The sequence below is a fragment of the Palaemon carinicauda genome, chromosome 11 (genome assembly GCF_036898095.1).
Source record: "Palaemon carinicauda isolate YSFRI2023 chromosome 11, ASM3689809v2, whole genome shotgun sequence".
NCBI lineage: Eukaryota > Metazoa > Arthropoda > Malacostraca > Decapoda > Palaemonidae > Palaemon > Palaemon carinicauda.
Window position 1 is genome coordinate 50,361,835 of NC_090735.1, and position 18,761 is coordinate 50,380,595.

Sequence of the window (18,761 nt, forward strand, 5' to 3'; positions counted from 1 at the left end):
GTATGTATATGATATTTTGTTTCAATGCACATTTTTTTTTAAATTTTCTGATAGTCAAATCTTTAGCTTGATGCTAAAAACAGCATGCAAAATGTGCAGTTTTGAGTATGGTAACTATTAACCATATGTTTTACTACACATTTTAATGGTGAAGAGGAATTTTGGTGCATTAGACAATTAAAAGGTAATCTGTGGCTCATTTTTATTGAGCTTGAAAGCATTATGCTTTGGTGGCTTGTCATATCCACAATAACAGATGAAAAATATTTTACAAGTTAATTTGTATGATGATATTGTGGTAAAAATTTGTAAGATATTTACCGGGCTAGATTAATTCTTCTGAAATTCTTGTTAATTTACATATTTTTTTTTTCTTTTGTACAGTGTCAAATATGTGATTGATTGTTTCATGTTTTAATAATTTAAAAAAATATGATTTTCGTATTAGCAATTATGTAACGCATCTTTTCTCTTTTATACAGGATCTTCAACAAAAGGGAGTAATAACAGAAGTCAGATTTGTGGTTTTGGTAAAGTATTTTACATCACTTAGCTACTCAACTGGTGCTGACTAATGTACAGGTATTTTTTTTTTTTCATTACATTCTAAACTTAATAATTTATTTGAGGGGATGATTAACGTAAACTTTGTGGAAACTATTTTCATAAATGGGGACTATTGTACAGGGTAATTTACTCAGTGTTCAACATGCTGTTCTCATGAATATGATATTACCCTAGAACTCTGAGGATTTTTTTTTTTTTATCAAAGTTTTTCATTGTTACTGTACCATTGCAACTAGATTAATCTTGTATGCTTAATGTTTACTATTAGACTTTTCATTTATTTTTGTCTATCTATATTTTTTACAAGAGATACATTGAGGAAAGACCAATAAAATACAAGAACTAATAAGCTAAAATGATAAGGTCTGTTGTAGTGGAGAGTAAGGGATAAGTACATACTTGAAATTTATTAATTGAAATGTAAGCGTATACTGTAAATTTGTGCTTGTTCTCAAATGAATACAAATCCTCGTCATTTATACTCCTATATCATTTTACTACACCAGAAAGAAAGAATTCTTGGGATGCTATATTAACATTGTGGTTATCAGTTGTTTACCCACGCTGTGGGCAAGCACTGCCCACAGCACTTCTGTTCATAACCCGGAATGGACATTCGCTATGATTACTGTCCACGCTGTGTTGTGCCTTTCCTTTTCCTTGTGTGCTTGTTCATACTTGGCTTGGTCTTGAAGGCCACCCTCATAGTACCTATATGAGCTGGGTCATGGTAGACCTCATTCTTTGTCACCGAGTTGATGTGGTAGGCACTGCTTGTATTCTTCAGCCTGTGATTTTTGCGGGGATTGGTTGCCCCTCTCAGTATTATTATTATTATTATTATTATTATTATTATTATTATTATTATTATTATTATTATTAGCTAAACTACAACCCTAGTTGGAAAAGCAGGATGCTAGAAGCCCAAGGGCTCCAACTGGGTAAAATAGCCCAGTGAGGAATGGAGATAAGGAAATACTGTCAACCATATGAGAAATAATGAATAATTAAAATAGAATATTATAAGAACAGTAACAACATTAATACAGACCTTTCACATATAAACTATAAAAAGAGACCTATTTCGGTAGAAGTAGTATGGTGCTTGTTGTAAGGAGGCTAAAAGAGATTGTTCTCCTTCTGATTCCTTCTCTCTTGAGAGGCTTTCTGGGCTTTCGGTTACTTTCTCTGCCCCAGAGCTCATCAACATCGAGAAGGTCCCGAAGTACACCATGCAGGTTGCTTCATGGCTGGATCTGTGGTTGGGTTCAGTGGGCCACGTTGTACGAACCGAGGATTGGTCAAAGGAGAGTACAAGAAGGTTCATGGAGACCTTTTTCTTGTCAGGGACTTGGACCTTGGAGTTCATTTCCCACCAGGTTGTCAACCTGTGGGCAAATGTAATTCTTAATGAGATGCTGTGATTGGAAGGTTTCACAGGCAGGTTCCTATAGTTGAAGTGCCCAGGTTCAGGAACTCTACTCGGGAAGGAACCTCTCTCTTCAAGCCATTGGATGTTGACAGGGTGGCTCAGCATTGGAGAAAATCCACTAAGGATTCTCTCCTTCATAGGGCATTGACAACCAGACCCTATGGAAAGGCTCCTCCACCTCCCAAGAAACAATCGCAGACCAACAAACCCTCGACCAGTAGGACAGCAGGGTTTCCCAAAAAGGTGTCACAGCAGCCTTTCCCTGCCAAATATCCAAAGGGCTCCAAACCCTCCAGAGGAGGGAAAGGGGGTAAGGATAATCCTCTCACCAGCCCATCAGTGCCATCAGTGGGGGGATGCCTAAAACACAGCTGGCAGAGGGGGATGCAGCTCAGGGCAGATCCTTGGACAATCTCGGTGATTTGTGTAGGGTATCGCGTCTCTTTCAGTTAATCTCCCCTTCCACTGACTTGGGATCCAGTTCCATCAAGCTGCTATGCGAAGTGATCCGTAAAGGAACTGGATGCTCTCCAAGAGATCCTAGACAGGTCCCTAGGCTTCTTTAGCTGACTCTTGTGAAAAAGACTTTTGGAGGCTGGAGACCAGTTATCGATCTCTCTATATTGAACAAGTTTGTTCTATAAACTCCTTTTAAGATGGAGATGGAAAACACAGTCATTCAGGCAGTAAGGCCTCAGGACTTCATGTGCACCCTGGATCTCAAAGATGCATACTTCCAGATCAAAATCATTCCGTCTTCAAGGAAGTATCCCTGGATCATACACAAGAACTGGCAATACCAGTTCAAAATGCTGTGCTTCGGCCTTTTGACAGCACCTCAGGTCTTCATGATAGTGTTCACCCTTGATTTATCCGGCTCACTGAATCGGAATTTGTCTTCTTCGTTACCTCAATTGGCTGATTATGGCAGACTCGGTGGCTACCCTTCTTCAACACCAAGACAGGCTACCCAAGTTTTGTCAGGATCTAGGGATCGTGATAAATCTCGAAGTCATCACTGCGTCCCTCTCAAAGACTGGTGTACATGGGTATGATAATCAGCACCAATCTTCAGAAAGTCTATCCATGAGATGATAGAGTACACAGGCTGAGGAAGGTGACAAGCCTCATCCTGAGATGAGAACGAGCTTCCAGCCCAACTTTAGTTGTCTCTTGTGGGTCACCTAGCATCCCTGGTCCATCTAGGGTTCGATCTCTTCAGTGGCAACTGAAATCCAGGTGGAACCAGTACTGGTTCCCCTGATACTCTTGTTCCCATGGGACAGGAGTAGAGGACGGATCTTCTGTGATGTGTGATAGAGGAGAACTTCTGCAGAGGGATAGACCATCTCATTTTTACTCTGGAATCGGGGCTCTCATTCTGCACCACATGGCCTACAGGCTATGGTCCGAGTCCAAAAGGTACCAGCACATAAATTTTCTAGAGATGAGAGCAGCCTTTCTAGCTCATTATTATTATTATTATTATTATTATTATTATTATTATTATTATTATTATTATTATTATTATTACTAGCGGAACCTGTGTAAATTACACGAAATGATATTTCCAATACTAATTATCTTGTTCCTAACCTATATATGTTTAGAATAAAATATGATGAGATTTGACTTTTATGTTTATTTTAAAAGTGAGTAATACATGAAACAATTTACAAAACTTTATATACAATATTTCTGTTGAAGGTAGTTCCTCTTCTCTGGCCATTAGTGAAGGTAGTTCCTCTTTTTTGGCCATTAGTGACGGTACTTCCTCTTCTCTGGCCACGAGTAGAATTATTCTGAGGACAAATTTTCACTCTTACATTGTTCATAGACCTTGCTCTTGAGAAGGCTACATAAAATTGTCCCTGAATAAAGCAAGATTGTGGTAGGTAGATCCCAACCGTATCAAAATTCTGTCCTTGAGCTTTATTAATGGTCATTGAATATGATAGGCGGACGGGAAATTGAGTAATGTCTAGGAAGATTTGAAGCAAAGGGTGATCAGAATTATGAGAAATCTTTTACAATAAGAACGGATTAGTCGTTAAACGAAAAGGCCCGAGATTAATTTTATAATCTAGGTTATAGAAATTGATAGAACTCTATTTTTTGTCTAATATTTAACAAGTCAGGTGCTAAAGACAAAATTGGGAAAACTATATAAGATGTGCTTTGGTTAAGTGATCAAAGTCCAATGTGAATTTGTAAGAGTATACCATGAAATTATTTCTGTTTTCTTTAAAGCGAGACACACGAGTATACCATGAAATTATTTCCGTTTTCTTTAAAGCGTGACGCACAAAATAAATAACACACGCTATCGTATTAATATATAGATTACTATTATTATTATTATTTTTCAATATTTAACTTAGCCGGTGATTATAATAGCTGCAACTCTGTTGCTCGACAGAAAACTCTAAGGTAAAACTCGCCAGCGATCGCTACACAGGTTGCGGATGTGCCCAACAGCGCCATCTGTCGTCCAGATACCCAGTACTCAATGTAAACAAAGACTCAATTTTCTCTCTGTCGTGCTATCGACAAGACGTACTTACTCGCTGTTGCTAAACTGGAGTTTTTTCACAACTAATTGGTGAAGTACATTATTCTAGTTTTGAGCTTTCGCTGTGCAGGGTTTCTCTTCACACAAATCCTTGAACTCTTTTTGATAACGGATTCTTTGTTGATGACTTTTTGATAGTTTTTTTAATTCCCCTTTGACCAATTCAAAATGGCTGACCCTTCACAAGTCCCAAAATTTAGGAAGTGCAATGCTAGGGACTGTTCAAGGCGTCTTCCGAAGGCTTCTATCGACCCTCACACTGTTTGTTCCAATTGTCGGGATAAAACCTGTCAATTGGAAGATCGGTGTGAGGAGTGCGTTGGGCTTTCGGAATTCGATTTTATCGAATTCCAAAAGTATACACGTAGGCTAGAGAGAGATAGAGTTAGGAGAAGTTCCTCTCGTTCTGTTGATATTTCCTCTCCTCATGCCCCACAACCTATTCCTTCCCCTGTAGTGGTTGCTCCTAATCCCCCTCCTGGCACTCAGGAACCTCCGGTGGCTGATATGATGCGTGCCATCCAAGCTCTGGGTGAGAGAGTTGAGTCCCTTGCTAGTGACCGTAATCAGCTCATGGCGGATGTGAAGGAGCTGAAGTGCAAAAGTGCAGTGGGAAGTGATAAAGTGAGTGATAGTGTTGTGGATAGTGTTGCGCTTGAGGGTCCGTCTGTTCGTGCCTGTCGTCCTCCTAGTCCAGGACCTCTTGCAAGCTCCCAAGTCCAGGGGAGAAGCAATGTCGTACGACAAATGGGTTCGAGAGGCTTTAATCAGCGAACAGACGTTCCCTCCGTGGTATCGGGCATATCTACCCAAGATCGCCCCTGCCTAACTAAGACGAGAGAGCCCATTTATACCTCGTTTTCGGAAGGTGTTTCTCGCAAGAAACCCTGGACCAAGGTCTCACGACCGTTAAAGCGCAAGTCGGTCCCTTCCGCACAAGTCCAACGGCCCAGTTGTAGCCACTGGGTCAGTTCGGACTCGCTGCAGTCATCTGATGACTGCTCACCTCCTAAGAGAGGCAAAGCGGTACCGCTTCAGACAGTTACACCGTCTGTCGCCGCACCTGCTCCTGTAGACCCTAAGTGGTCTCTACTGCAAGACATGCAATCAAAACTAACGTCTCTTATGCAGGACTTTCGTGTGGAGAAGGTTGCTGCCACACCAGCTAGTGCAGCTCCTTGCCTACAACCGCCCACACGATCGGTTGTGCGTCCTGTGGACGCTGAGGTAACCTTCTCACGCACTCCAGTTGAGAGAGTTCCGCCACCCATGCGTTCCAGTGTGATCTGCCAGCCGCATGTTGACATTCAGTGACGCACGGAGGTCTCCGTTGACGTTCGTGAGGTACAACAACCGTCAGAGTTGTTTTGTTTTGACATGGTGCGTCAACCTCCGCAACCCAGTGTGGTTGCCACTGCACACCCACATCAGTCCAGACAGTCTGGAGTAGACGCTGTGCATCCCCGCGCTGCTATGGTTGTTGCCAGCTCACAGACTGGGCAGCAGTTCCATGACGTTGCGTCCGGCTCAGTCACGCATGAACCCGTGCGACCGGACTCAGCTAACCAGCCGTTACCCACTCCGTTGCCGTTCCCTCATCAGTTATCGGATGAGGGACTTTCTGATGATGATGTTGCTGCACACGTAGATGAACCGCATTCAGAACTGGACGAGCCTAAGTCTACGCAACCCTCTTTGGACTTTAGGAAAGTTTTGGCCCTTTTCAAAGAGATGTTTCCGGACCAGTTTGTTTCTGTGGCTCCGCGTTCTCCTCCGTCAGAGTTTGTGTTAGGCATGCCGTCAACCACTCCTGCCTTTACTAGACTCGTCCTCGCACGCTCGTCCAAGAGAGCTTTGCGGGTGATAGGAGAATGGCTGCAGTCCAAGAAGAGCTTAGGGAAGACAGCTTTTACGTTTCCCCCTGCTAGACTCTCTTCTAGATCGAGCGTCTGGTATGCCACGGGAGAAGTTCTCGGCTTGGGAGTTCCTGCCTCTGCCCAGGGCGACTTCTCAAGTCTTGTAGACTCTCCCCGCCGCCTTGCCATGAGACGCTCAAAGATATGTTGGTCATCTTCGGACCTGGACCACCTCTTGAAAGGTATCTTTAGAGCCTTCGAAGTTTTTAACTTCTTAGACTGGTGTCTAGGAGCTCTAAGCAGAAAGATCTCTCCGACAGAGAAGGAGACTTCCTTGCTCATTATGTCCTGCATGGACAAGGCCGTACGTGATGGGTCTAATGAGCTTGCTGCATCATTTGTGTCCGGAGTCCTTAAGAAGCGTGAAAACCTATGCTCATTCCTTTCAGCTGGAGTGACACCATGCCAGAGATCCGAACTTCTGTTTGCTCCTCTTTCCAAGTGCCTTTTTCCAGAAGACCTGATTAAGGAAATTGCCACTTCTTTGATACAGAAGGACACTCACGATCTTGTTGCGTCCTCAGCTCGCAAAGCTACCCCTTTGCCTACCTTGTCAGCTAGACCAAGGATGGACACTCCAGAGTCCCGTTTTATTCCGCCCTTTCGTGGCAGAGCCTCCAGCAGAGGAGGTGCTCGTGCCGAAGGGAAACGAGGAAAGAAGAAAGGAACCAAGTCCTTTAAGGGCAGAGTCTGACTGCCAGCTTCTTCAGACAGCAGTGGGAGCCAGACTCAAGAACTTCTGGCAGACCTGGGAAAAGAGAGGCGCAGATGCACAATCTGTGAAGTTGCTCAGAGAGGGGTACAAGATCCCGTTTGTACGGAAACCCCCTCTAGGAACGTCTCCCATCGATCTCTCTCCCAGGTACAGAGAGGAAGACAAGAGACGAGCCTTGAAACAGGAAGTGTCTCTTTTGCTAGAGAAGGGAGCGATGGTCAAAGTCTCGGACCATCAAACCCCGGGATTCTACAACCGCCTCTTCTTGGTGTCAAAGAAGACAGGAGGGTGGAGGCCGGTGCTAGACGTCAGTGCTCTGAATGTCAAAGCAGACGTTCTCCATGGAGACCACAAAGTCGGTTCTAGCAGCGGTCAGAAGGGAAGACTGGATGGTCTCTTTAGACCTAAGGGACGCCTACTTCCACGTCCCCATCCACCCGGACTCCCAACCTTTTCTGAGATTCGTTTTCGAAAAGGTTGTCTACCAGTTTCAAGCCCTGTGCTTTGGCCTAAGCACAGCTCCTCTTGTGTTTACGAAGCTGATGAGGAATGTAGCCAAATTCCTTCATTTAGCGGACATCCGAGCCTCCCTCTATTTGGACGACTGGCTTCTCAGAGCTTCTTCCAGTCGTCGCTGTCTGAAGGATCTAAAGTGGACTCTAGATCTGACCAAGGAATTGGGTCTCCTTGTCAATATGGAAAAGTCATAAGTGGTCCCATCCCAAACTATTGTGTATTTAGGGATGGAGATTCACAGTCTAGCTTTTCGGGCTTTTCCGTCGGCCCCCAGAACAAGCCAAGCCCAGTTATGCATCCAGAACATGCTGAAGAAGGAACGATGTTCAGTCAGGAAGTGGATGAGTCTGATAGGGACGCTATCATCCCTGGAACAGTTTGTGTCATTAGGAAGACTACACCTCCGTCCTCTTCAATATCACCTAGCATTTCACTGGAAAAAGGACAAGACGCTAGAAGCGGTCTCAATCCCCATTTCCGAGAAGATGAAGTCTTGCCTGACGTGGTGGAAGGACAGTATCAACCTCAGAGAGGGTCTGCCCCTGGCTGTTCAGACTCCCAACCACGTTCTCTTCTCGGACGCATCGGACGTAGGCTGGGGCGCGACATTGGACGGTCGGGAATGTTCGGGAATATGGAACTCGAGTCAAAGGACAATGCATATCAACTGCAAGGAGCTACTGGCAGTACATCTGGCCTTGAAAAGCTTCAGGTCTCTCCTTCAAGGCAAAGCGGTGGAAGTGAACTCTGACAACACCACTGCTTTGGCGTACATCTCCAAGCAAGGAGGGACCCACTCACTGACGTTGTACGAGATCGCAAGGGACCTGCTCATCTGGTCAAAAGGTCAAAACATATCGCTAGTAACGAGGTTCATCCAAGGCAACTTGAATGTCATGGCAGATTGTCTCAGTCGGAAGGGACAAGTAATTCCAACAGAATGGACCCTCCACAAGGATGTATGCAAGAGACTTTGGGCCACTTGGGGCCACCCACCCATAGATCTCTTTGCAACCTCGATGACCAAGAGGCTCCCAATATATTGCTCACCAATCCCGGACCCAGCAGCAGTTCATATAGATGCCTTTCTCCTAGATTGTTCACATCTAGATCTATACGCATTCCCACCGTTCAAGATTGTCAACAAGGTACTGCAGAAGTTCGCCTCTCACGAAGGGACAAGGTTGACGCTAGTTGCTCCCCTCTGGCCCGCGAGAGAATGGTTCACCGAGGTACTTCGATGGCTAGTAGACGTTCCCAGAACTCTTCCTCTAAGGGTGGACCTTCTACGTCAGCCACACGTAAAGAAGGTACACCAAAGCCTCCACGCTCTTCGTCTGACTGCCTTCAGACTATCGAAAGACTCTCGAGAGCTAGAGGCTTTTCGAAGGAGGCAGCCAGGGCGATTGCTAGAGCAAGGAGAACATCCACCCTTAGAGTCTACCAATCGAAGTGGGAAGTCTTCCGAAACTGGTGCAAGTCAGTATCTGTATCCTCGACCAGTACCTCTGTAACTCAAATAGCTGACTTCCTCTTATACCTGAGGAAAGAACGATCACTTTCAGCTCCCACTATCAAGGGTTACAGAAGCATGTTGGCATCAGTCTTCCGTCACAGAGGCTTAGATCTTTCCAACAATAAAGATCTACAGGACCTCCTTAAGTCTTTTGAGACCACGAAGGAGCGTCGTTTGGTTACGCCTGGTTGGAATTTAGACGTGGTACTAAGGTTCCTCATGTCAGACAGGTTCGAGCCGCTACAATCAGCCTCCCTGAAAGATCTCACCTTAAAGACTCTTTTCCTGGTATGCTTAGCCACAGCTAAAAGAGTCAGTGAGATTCATGCCTTCAGCAAGAACATCGGATTTTCGTCAGAAAAGGCTACATGTTCACTACAACTTGGTTTTCTAGCCAAAAACGAGCTGCCTTCTCGACCTTGGCCGAAATCGTTCGATATTCCCAGCTTATCGAATATGGTAGGCAATGAACTAGAAAGAGTCTTATGCCCTGTGAGAGCTCTTAAGTTCTATTTAAAACGAACTAAACCTTTACGAGGCCTTTCTGAAGCTTTATGGTGTTCAGTTAAGAAACCATCTTTGCCTATGTCAAAGAATGCTTTATCCTATTTTATCGGACTGTTAATACGAGAAGCTCATTCCCATCTGAGTGAGGAAGACCAAGCATTGCTGAAGGTAAGGACACAGGAAGTTAGAGCTGTCGCAACTTCCGTGGCCTTTAAACAAAATAGATCTCTGCGAAGTATAATGGATGCAACCTATTGGAGAAGCAAGTCAGTGTTCGCGTCTTTTTATCTTAAGGATGTCCAGTCTCTTTACGAGGACTGCTACACACTGGGACCATTCGTAGCAGCGAGTGCAGTAGTGGGTGAGGGCTCAACCACTACAATTCCCTAATTCCATAACCTTTTAATCTTTCTCTTGAAATGTTTTTATTGTTGTTTTTGGGTTGTCCGGAAGGCTAAGAAGCCTTTCGCATCCTGGTTGATTTGGCGGGTGGTCAAAGTCATTTCTTGAGAGCGCCTAGATTAGGGGTTTTGATGAGGTCCTGTTGTATGGGTTGCAACCCTTGATACTTCAGATCTTAGGGGTCGATCAGCATCCTAAGAGGATCGCGAGGCTCCGTAAGGAAGACTTACTTAAAAGGCAGAGTAATTGTTCAAGTCGACTTCCTTACCAGGTACCTATTTATTTTGTTTTTGTTATTTTGATAACTTCTAAAATGAAATAAAAACTCTTAGCTCATAATAATGTAAACATATATTGCTGGTCTCTACCCACCCCCCTGGGTGTGAATCAGCTATTATAATCACCGGCTAAGTTAAATATTGAAAAATGTTATTTTGATAATAAAATAAATTTTTTAATATACTTACCCGGTGATTATAAATTAAAGGACCCTCCCTTCCTCCCCTATAGAGACGCAGTGGAACGAGGAGAAAATTGAGTCTTTGTTTACATTGAGTACTGGGTATCTGGATGACAGATGGCGCTGTTGGGCACACCCGCAACCTGTGTAGCGATCGCTGGCGAGTTTTACCTTAGAGTTTTCTGTCGAGCAACAGAGTTGCAGCTATTATAATCACCGGGTAAGTATATTCAAAAATTTATTTTATTATCAAAATAACATTTTCATTATCATTATTATTATTATTATTATTATTTTTTTTTTTTAAATATTTAACTTAGCCGGTGAATATATAATAGCTGCAACTCTGCGGCTCGACAGAAAACACACTAAAAAAAACTCGCGAGCGATCGCTATGAAGGTTGCGGGTGTGCCCACCAGCGCCAACTGTCGGCCAGATACCACTCTTGAATGTAAACAAAACCTTCAATTCTTCTCTGTCGACGTTGACGACAAGACGTATCAATACTCGCTGTAGAACCTGGAGTTTTCTCAACATATTTGGTGAAGTACTTCATTTTGGTTTGAGCTTTCGCAGTGCAGGTGTTTTATCTTCATCTTAAACCTTGAACTCGTTTTTGGATAGATTTAATTTTTGATGACAAAGAGAGTATGGACTTTCTTTGTCTTTTAAATGGCCGACCCTTCCCTTAGAAGGAAGTGTGTTTAGGCTTTTAGCAATTATCTTATCACGTTATAAATTAATTATAGATTTTCCTCTATATATTTTATATCTCACCGCCTTTATTAGGCATCTTCGATTAACTTTCCATTTATAATAAACATCAAAATAAATTTTAATGATTTGTTTATATGCGACCTTTCCTGAGAGTAGGCGGTCCTAACTTGGAAACCGAAGTTAAACAACGTTGAGCCCTTTCAATCGTAAATAGCTTTTAAAGAGCTAATGATTTAAAACTTTTTAAATGAATATTTTTAATAGATATTTTATGAAAGATTTTCTTTGAATAGTCTTCGTACTGTTTCAAAGATGAACTAACGTTTAGTTTATTTATGCTACGCAGTTTGCGCTCTATCGTTACAATAGAGAGAGAGAGTATCACTGTTTCACTTTGCAGAAAGAGTAAATCGATTCTGACGTTTTGTTCATTCTTCTTTCAAAGCTTAAATGTTTTAAATTCTATTTTAAAGGAACTTTTTAATTGAAAAACCTTTCAGTTTTTTCCTTTGGTCAAATAACATGTTTTTTTTTACGAAACGTAAGTGGGCTCTTCTCTTAGGTGCGAAATCAAGAGAGAGAGAGAGAGAGAGAGAGATAGAGACGGAGGGAGAGAGAGGAGAGAAAACGTTCCGTTCAAGCGGGTAACGTTGTTCTCGAGTTACTCTCGTCCCTAGTCTCTGTACGGGGAGAAAGGATAAAACGTTTTTAGTTTTTTATTCTCGTCCCCAGGCATTGTACGGTGAGAGATTGAAAACGTAGTTTTGAATGAACTAGTGTTTAGTCTCTTCCCCAGCCACTGAATTTTTTATCTTAACCCTGGATAGGTACGCTCCTCGGACACCCCTTTAAGGGTATACTCGGACGCGAACGACCCCGACGCCAAAAAAAATTCTTGAAAAATCAGTTTTTGCAGTAACCTCCTTTTTTCTTTTGCCAAAAAAAAACTTCAATGAATGCTTAAAACAACTGTAAAGATAAATACTACTCATCTGCAGAAAAACTATTTATTATAAATATTTTTAAAAATTAAGTAGAAAAAAAAAGACCTGACAAAAATTCATAAAAAAAAAGTTTATACATATATACACAAATCCTTTTAGGAATTGATTCTTGAATGTTTAGGACACATCTTGATGTATTTTGGATGAAGTCAGACCCATGGAGGTGATGATCTGAAATGAGAAAAAAAGGGTAACTTTTTTTGGCCAAAAAAAATTTGTCCAAATTTCATGAATTTTTTTTGGTACCCAAATGAAATAGGAAGTGGCTAATTTTTTTAGGTAATAAACATATGTTATCCTAAAATAGAAATATTTAAAAAAATCTTCATTATTTTGTAAATTACATTTATATCAGGGGCCATATCTAAAGGTAATTTTTTGAGTACTTAGAAATTTCGTAAAAAATACATATATTTAATATATAATATGATATTTATGCAGGTAAAAATATACCAAAATATCACAAATTCTATAGGGAACAAGAATATGTATAGATTGGGCAGCTTACGCTTCGGATATGTCCACAAAATGGCCGCCAACCACACTGACTCAGACTCCCTAATCTGCCACTTGAAATGTAGGAAGGGTATGTCAATTTCAAGGTGTTATTTAATAATCTAATTATTATTGGATATGCATCAAAATTGTATGGTGGGTTGCTGGATAATTGTCGATTATTTTACGACTATAAAATTAAAATTCTGACCCAAAAAAAATTTTTTGAAGGGAAATAAAATCGAAAAAAAAAAATGTAAAACAATATAATATTTTAGCTAAAAAAATTTGATGATATTCAATCAAAAAAAAAGTAAACAAAATTTTCCGACAAATAAACATCTAGAGGAATCATTACTCTGTGATAGTTCCTTAGTAGGCCTACGTAGTAATTTTGAAATAATTGGGAAAAAACGAAAAAATGGCAATCACCGGAAAATCGAACACATACCTATATATACGCCATATCTGGCTAAAAAAAAGATAGGCATGGGTAGCCAGATCATCTAGAAACACTTTCCAACACTATAAAAATATAAGTTTTGCGACACTACTTGCCAATTCCTTACGGTAACATGACTAAGCGAAAAAATGCAAAACAAATAAAAAGGGGCACTCGCGGAAAAATGGCTAACATTCTAATATACGGCATTTCAGAAAAAAAAAATTCAGCCACGTGCTAGGCAAACCATCAAGGCACATTTTCCGACAAATAAACATCTAAATGAATCATTACTCTGTGATAGTTCCTTAGTACGTAGTAATTTTGAAAGAAATGGGAAAAAACGAAAAAATGGCAATCACAGGAAAATCGAACACATACCTATATATACGCCATATCTGGCTAAAAAAAAAAAAGATAGGCATGGGTAGCCAGATCATCTAGAAACACTTTCCAACACTATAAAATTATAAGTTTTGCGACACTACTTGCCAATTCCTTACGGTAACATGACTAAGCAAAAAAATGCAAAACAAATAAAAAGGGGCACTCGTGGAAAAATGGCCATTCTAATATACGGCATTTCAGAAAAAAAAAAATTCAGCCACGTGCTAGGCAAACCATCAAGGCACATTTTCCGACAAATAAACATATAAATGAATCATTACTCTGTGATAGTTCCTTAGTACGTAGTAATTTTGAAAGAAATGGGAAAAAACGAAAAAATGGCAATCACAGGAAAATCGAACACATACTTATATATACGCCATATCTGGCTAAAAAAAATAGGCATGGGTAGCCAGATCATCTAGAAACACTTTCCAACACTATAAAAATATAAGTTTTGCGACACTACTTGCCAATTCCTTACGGTAACATGACTAAGCAAAAAAATGCAAAACAAATAAAAAGGGGCACTCGCGGAAAAATGCCCAACATTCTAATATACGGCATCTCAGATAAAAAAAAAGACATGCACGTGTTAGCCCAACCATCAAGGCACACTTTCTAACACATAAACATGAAAAAAAAATCAATAATATACGGCAATTCCTTACTACGTAGTAGATTTTTACAAATATTGAAAAAAAAAACAGAAATTGGCAACGCAGTTAAATACCCAATATACCCATAACTACGTCGTATCTGACAAAAACAAAATCACGCATGGGTAGCCAGATCATCTAGACACACTTTCCAACACTAAAAAAGCAAAAGTTTTACGACACTATTTGGCAATATCTTACGGAAAAAAGACTTGGCAAAAAAATGAAAAAAAAAATGAAAAAGGGGTACTCGCGGTAAAATGCCCGACATTCTAATATACGGCATCTCAGATAAAAAAAAAGACATGCACGTGTTAGCCCAACCATCAAGGCACACTTTCTAACACATAAACATGAAAAAAAAGAATAATATACGGCAATTCCTTACTACGTAGTAATTTTTACAAATATTGAAAAAAAACAGAAATTGGTAACCGCAGTTAAATACCCAATATACCGATAACTACGTCGTATCTGACAAAAACAAAGTCATGCATGGGTAGCCAGATCATCTAGACACACTTTCCAACACTAAACAAGCAAAAGTTTTACGACACTATTTGGCAATATCTTACGGAAAAATGACTTGGCAAAAAAATTTAAAAAAATTAAAAAGGGGCACTCGCGGTAAAATGGTCCTCGTGGTGATGAACGACATTTTAACTAAAAAAAAATCATGCACATGGTAGCCAAACAATCCACCAAGACTTTCCACAACTGATAACCTATACAAGTTGCACCATTCTACGACAATTTCATAATACGTAATAACTTTGATAATTATGCAAACTACCTTAGAAGGGTAAACTCGGTCGCGCTCGACCCTGACGCGTCTCAGAAATCGGGGAAGGAGTACAGCTACAGCAATGCACATCTGGACACTACTAGAGCGTGTAGGGGAGACACCTCCTGCAGGTCGATCACCCACAAATTCAGTCACGGGGGTGAGTCACGTGAGAAAAACCTCTTTTTTTTTGACGCTCGGGGTCTCGAACGACCCACCGTACCTATCCAGGGTTAAAATATGTTTACTGTTTTTTGCTGGTATTAATGTGCTTGCATTATACGACTGATTTCGCAATTACAACCTTTTGATGAGGGTAGAATTGCGTGCTTCAGGTAGAAATCAGTTTTATTCATACCTGATGTGAATTGTTAAAAGATTCGATTTCAGTGAAATAAGTGCAAAACAGAAAATCGTAGTGATAAAGTGATATTGCGCAAAGTGTTATCAGTGTTGCGACCGAGGGTTCGTCTGTTCGTGCCTGTCGTTCGCCTAGTCCGGGACCTCTTGCAAGCTCCCAAGCCCAGGGGAGAAGTAATGTCGTACGACTTATGGGTTCGAGAGGCCTTGATCAGCGAACAGACGTTCCCTCTATGGTATCGGGTGTATCTTACCAAGATCACCCCTACCATAAGGCGAGAGAGACGATTTTCTCCTCGTCATCCGAAGGCTTTTCGCATAAGAAACCGTGAAACAAGGTTTCGAGGCCCTTTAAGCGAAAGTCAGTCCTTTCAGGACAGGTCCAGCGTCCTGGTTGTAGCTATTAGGACAGCTCTGACCCTATGCAGTCATCGGAAGACTGCTCGCCGCCTAACAAAAGCGTAACACAGACTCCGAGAGTCTTTTTGTAGGCAACGTTTTGCGGTCACAGACGTTACCCTCGTCTCTTACCGCAACCATTCCCGTTGATCCTAAATGGGTTGTACGGCAAGACATGCAGAATAAGCTTGCCTCCCTTATGGAAGACTATTCTGCCGATAAGTCCGTTGAGCCTAGCCGTTTATCTCATCGAGATCCTGGCTTTCAACCACCCTAACGTTCCTTTGTGCGTCCTGTTGACGTTGACGTAGCTAAGCCACGTCGGTCAGGTTGTTTAGAACCACACTCGATGCGGTCTCGTGTGGATTTTCAGCCACATTTGGACGTTAGGCCACTTGCTGATGCTCCTGTTGACGTTCAGGACGTTCACTAACAATCGGAGTTGACTTGTTTTGACGCTGAGCGTCAACCTCCGCATTCTAGAGTTGTTTTGACTGCTCAGTCTAGGCGGTCAAAGCAGTCTCGAGTGGACGCTATGCGTCCTCACGCACCTGTTGTTGTTGACAGTTCACAGACTGTCAAGCAGTTACATGACGTTGCGTCCTGGTCTCTCGCACCTGTTGTTGTTGACAGTTCACAGACTGTCAAGCAGTTACATGACGTTGCGTCCTGGTCCGCTACTAATGCACCAGTGCGTGTGGACTCTGCTTGTAAAGCATTGCCACCACGGTAGGTCTCTCCCTTGCTTGAGACTCAGCTATTATCGGTCAAGGTTCCTTCAGATGAGGAAGTTGCTGTTCCCCCTCCTACTGATATTCCCTTGAGGACTCTGTCAGACGGAGAGGAGCCTAAAGCTGCTTAGCCCTCTATGGACTTTAAATAAATCATGCTGATTTTTAAGGATCTTTGTCCGGATCTTTTTGAAACTGCTGCTCCTCGTTCGCCTTAACGTCAGAGCTTACACTAGGCCTAGCTACTTTGAAGCCGTTGTTTTATAAGCTAGTGCTCTCTCGCTCTCCTAGAGAGCTTTACGTTTGCTAGGCGACTGGTTTATCACCAGGAGGAGTTTGGGGGATACAGCCTTTGCTTTCCCTTCTTTTAAACTGGCTTATAGAGCGAGAGTCTGATATGACATGAGAGAAGTTCTCGGCTTGGGAGTTCCTGCCTCTGCCCAGATAGACTTCTCAAACCTCATAGACTCTCCCTGGCGTCTGGCCATGAGACGCTCCAATATTTTACAGGTCAACTTCACAGCTGTTTTCGAGCCTTTGAAGTTTTGCTGTACAATTATGTCATGCATAAACAAGGCTTTCAGGCATGGCTCCAATGATCTGACAGCCACGTTCTCTGCAGGAACAAGTCCCTTAGGGATGGCTCCATGATTTGGCAGCCATGTTCACTGCAGGAGTACGTAAGAGGCAAGTGCGCTCAATGTGTTCATTGTCAAGACAAACTTCACGATGAAGTCTACTAGGCTGTCTTGACAGCATTTATGGAAGGCGACTAGATGGTCTCTCTCGACCTTCAGGAGGCATACTTCCACATTCCTATACACCCGGATTCCCAACCGTTTCTGAGGTTTGTTTACAGGAATGTGAGGTACCAGTTTCGAGCCCTGTGCTTTGGCCTCAGTCATGCGCCTCTCGTGTTTACGAGGCTCATGAGGAATGTGGCAAGATCCCTCCATCTTTCGGGGGTCCGAGCCTCCATGTACTTGGACGACTGGCTTCTCAGAGCATCGTCCAGCCTTCGCTGTCTGCAGGATCTACATTGGACGTTGAGTCTGGCCAGGGAGTTGGGACTTGTGGTCAACCTAAAAGTCCCAACTGATCCCATCCCAGATTATTCTATTTTTGGGGATGGAGATTCGCAGTCAAGCCCTGCTCGAAGTCCAACTAATGCTGAAAAGAAAACGTTTATTCAGTCAGGAGTTGGAACAGTCTCGTAGGGACTCTCTCATCCCTGGAGCAGTTTGTCTCACTAGGGAGACTACCCCTTCTGCCTCTCCGGTTCCATCTAGCCTCTCACTGGAACTAGGACAAGACATTAGAGACGGTATCATTCCCAGTCTCCGAGCCAATAAAGGCATGCCTGAAATGGTGGGACAGCAATATCAGTCTGAGAGAGGGACTATCCCTAGCAGTCAAGAACCCAAACCACGTGTTGTCCTCAGACGCGTCGGGTTTGGGTTGGGGTGCGACCCTGGACGGTCGGGAATGCTCGGGTCTGTGGACCTCAAGTCAAAAGAGCATGCACATCAACGGCAAGGAGCTATTAGCAGTCCACTTGGCCTTGATGATATTAGAAAGCGTCTTCGAAACTAAGTGGTAGAGGTCTACTCAGACAACACCACAACTTTGGCGTACATCTCCAAGCAAGGAGGCACACGCTGCTCGAGATCGCAAGGGACCTTCTCTTATGGTCTAGAATTCGAGGCATCTCCCTGTTGACGAGATTCATCCAGGGGGACTTGAACGTCTTGGCAGACTGTCTCAGTCAGAGGGGTCAGGTGATACCCACGGAATGGACCCTCCACAAGGACGTGGGCAAGAGTCTTTGGGCTTCTTGGGGTCAACCAACCATAGACCTCTTTGCCTCCTCGTTGACCAAAAGGTTACCAATCTTTTGCTCTCCAGTCCTAGATACAGAAGCAATCTACATAGACGCGTTTCTACTGGATTGGTCTTTTATGGACTTATATGCATTCCCACCATTCAAGATAGTCAACAAGGTACTGCAGAAGTTCGCCTCTCACGGAGGGACAAGGTTGACGTTGGTTGCTACCCTCTGGCCCGCGAGAGAGTGGTTCACCGAGGTACTTCAATGGCTGGTAGACTTTCCAAGAAGTCTTCCTCTAAGGGTAGATCTGTTACGTCAGCCCCACGTAAAGAATGTCCATCAAAGCCTCCC

General features: G+C 42.7%; 1 long non-coding RNA gene across 1 annotated transcript in view; it reads left to right on the forward strand.

The window, feature by feature from the left end:
- LOC137649682 (uncharacterized) overlaps positions 1–18,761 on the forward strand; it is an 80,246-nt gene that overhangs the window by 32,567 nt on the left and 28,918 nt on the right. Inside the window, exon 2 of the long non-coding RNA XR_011045819.1 lies at positions 483–582. This is a non-coding gene — a long non-coding RNA (uncharacterized lncRNA). The remainder of the gene's footprint in view (positions 1–482; positions 583–18,761) is intronic.